At 31.0% G+C, this 3,062-nt stretch overlaps 1 protein-coding gene across 4 annotated transcripts in view; it reads left to right on the top strand.

Moving 5' to 3' along the window:
- The window catches only part of Rfk (Riboflavin kinase), a 9,785-nt gene that overhangs the window by 3,751 nt on the left and 2,972 nt on the right, over nt 1–3,062 (top strand). Inside the window, exons 1-2 of one of the 4 annotated variants that reach the window (XM_011306375.1) lie at nt 1,792–1,886; nt 2,054–2,208. The gene's annotated coding sequence lies outside the window, so the exon portion shown is untranslated. The other 3 variants (XM_011306374.1, XM_011306377.1, XM_011306376.1) reach the window with 3 other exon arrangements.

The following is a 3,062-nucleotide window of genomic DNA, read 5'->3' as shown; positions in this document are numbered from 1 at the left end:
GTGATGGGAGGGGGTGAGAGGACACGTGGATGGTGGGGGAGGGATTGTGGGGATTGTGGGGAGGGGAAGTTAAGATGAAATAGGTTCCATGTGGGGGTGTGATACCGGTAACAACTCACGGCCCTGCTTGACGTCATTCTATGACGTCAATCCTCAGTGTTCATTCCGTCGACCCACTCCGCCTCCACGAGCTTTCGACTAATACTTTTTTTTTCTCCCATATCTTGGCCTCATCTCTCTATTCTTCCGCTCTCAAACTTCTATCGTGTTAAGGGGTTACATGGGTTTCCCGAGCGAGAACACGACACATGTTTATCTTTTTTTTAATGAAAAATACAATATTTAATTAATAAATTGATAGAACTTTGAAATGGCTTGAAGATATAAATTAAGAATGGAGAAAGTGGAGAAGGTATAAAACACTTGTCTTGTAAGACCAAAGAAAATAAATTATTATTATTATTATTATTACAATATTTAATTCAAACTTTTTCTTACGTTACACATTTCGAAAAGGTGTTCCGATATTTTCATTGAAAAATTCGGAAAATTCAGCCATTGAGGCGTCATTTTCACCGAGCCTTTTTTTCAAAGAAAGGCGCTCTTCCGTTCACAGCAGAACTTATCACAGGATCATTCGAAATTAATAAAAAAAATTGCGGGTTCTAGGTGACATCTTCAACTAATGTTTGAATAAGCGAGAAAATAAAAATAAAATAATTGGATTTTTGACGGCTCTTTTTATGGAAAATCACCAATTTCCATGGAATTTTCACTACATTTTGCATCTTTAAAACCGGTTACGATAAAATTCTCAGTTCAAAAAGTGGTCTAGTATTTCGAAGACCTGTATAAAATTTCATTTAAGATTCGTTAGACGGTTTTCAAGAAATCTTGTTAACCGACTTTGAAAATGCGTTTAAAGTTTTGAATGACAATAAAGTTGGTCTCCCACGTCTGTATCTCCGAAACTCTTACTGCGACCAATTAAAAATTTTTGGACAATACTTTAGACATGTTGTAGCAATTAATCAGGAAAAAAATGAATTTTGAAACTCATGTAACCCCTTAAATGACCGATTTATAAACATACCCACCAAAATTCTCAAAATATTTAATATATTATTAAATATTTGAAATGTTATATCTAAAATATTATATACGACAAAATAATTAATATAGTATTAAATATTTAATATATTATATCTTCAAGATATATTATTCATCTTTTAAATCATTTGTACTTCACTTTTGATAGCTTTCATATTTCATCATTTAACAGAAAAGGTAAAGGGAAATTAAATGAATCCCGACGTAATGACTGACGTCCGATTCTAGTGAATAATTCAAGGACAATTTATCGTATTTTTAGCTTCATTGATGATTATGGCTTTTAAGAGATCATTGTGAAAAAATTATGAAGTCTTATGATTTTCAGAAAGTTTTTTTGTTCCACAATTTTTTAATTTATTTAATCCTGAGAATTACAAGAAAATCTTCAATAAAACACCAATTTTTTTTTAAGAAGATTTTCATTGACTAACAATGATAAATTTATTCAACAAATAAATTATTTAATTACCATAATGTCCGGATTGCAATTATGATTGGCAGATAATCATGTAATAATTTCACAATCTATTGGTTTGAGTAGCAATACATTTAATTTGTTATAAATAAGTAGAAAGTTGAATCAATAATCAGTAAATCATTTTGAAATAACTCTCAATTCGTGCCCATGAATTAAATTTTCCCAGAATAACCTAGAAAAATGACCGAAATATATCACAAGTCTGCGTCAATCCGAATTTAAAATAAATTTGGGGGGAAAAAAAAGTGGGGGATAAAACGTATTCATAACGTATAAAGTAGTCAATGCTGTCGTGGTAATTCTCGAGACAATTATTTTTTTTTTCCGGCACAAACTATTTATAAATTTCTGTCTATAAAAATGGAAACCATTGAAATCTACAATTACGCAATTATAATGTGGACAATTACCTAGACAATTTAGTATCAGGTAAATAATAAATGTTGATCATATGTGTTTCAGATTAAGGAGCGACCACCTCTCCTTCGTATCGACATTTCATAACCAACATACGACATACAGTCTAATCATCAGAACATGTGATTGAGCCGATGAGATTGTACCTGACATTATTTTCCTCAACGGTTGTACAAACAGATTCCAGTAAAATAAAACCAGTAAGACTATAAAATTGTTCATTCATCCATCTAGTTCATTAACAATCCGGAAAAGTTGTTTTCCAATTTGTTAATGTGATTAATCAATTGTTGTCTTCAATTTTTTGTGAGAAAGTGAGAATATCAATGAGAAGAATTTCCTCCTTCAAACAATTGGTTTGAACTGCTCTCTAGAAAATTGTGTATAAAAATTCTGATTGATCATTCAGACATATGGGTGACTCCACAGAAATAGTGATATCTATGTCAGTGTCGGGTCTCAAGTATCAGCCGAACGATTGTAGATACATTGGTTGAATTAGTAAGTTGAGACATTTCTTCAGAACGGCAGCAGAAAATTATGAAATTTTAAATGAAATAAATAAGAAACATGTGGTAGCGGAACGTTTCGTCTGTCAATTCCCGATATGGAGCAGATGATGAATAAATTGATGATTTAAGGCACGGTACTGACATTAATACTCTTGAATATCACAACACCGATTGATAAATCATATATTCAAAAAAGTTATTCATCTCCAAAAATATTCAAGAAAATATCTGGTCATTCAGCACTGGCTTACGCCCTCAGTTACAGATCTTATCTCGTAATGATAATAAAAAGCGTGATTTCGTGATAATCACTATTTCATACGTTCATCATTGATTTTAACCTTTTTTTAATCCAATTTGGTTAATTGAGAGATTAAATAATCATGTGTGATTATTTGTAATTCGATGCAAAAGTCAATATATTTGTAATTTCTACTTCAATTTTTTTATTGATATTTTTTTTATGATGATTATTGTATTTTCAAGTCCATTCCTTCGGTTTTAGTTTAGTTTTCATAGAAGAATTTATAATATAAATCATG

The sequence above is a fragment of the Fopius arisanus genome, unplaced genomic scaffold (genome assembly GCF_000806365.1).
Source record: "Fopius arisanus strain USDA-PBARC FA_bdor unplaced genomic scaffold, ASM80636v1 scaffold00047, whole genome shotgun sequence".
Classification (NCBI taxonomy): Eukaryota; Metazoa; Arthropoda; class Insecta; order Hymenoptera; family Braconidae; genus Fopius; species Fopius arisanus.
Note: the sequence above shows the minus strand (reverse complement) of the source record. Positions and strands in the feature narration are given on the sequence as shown.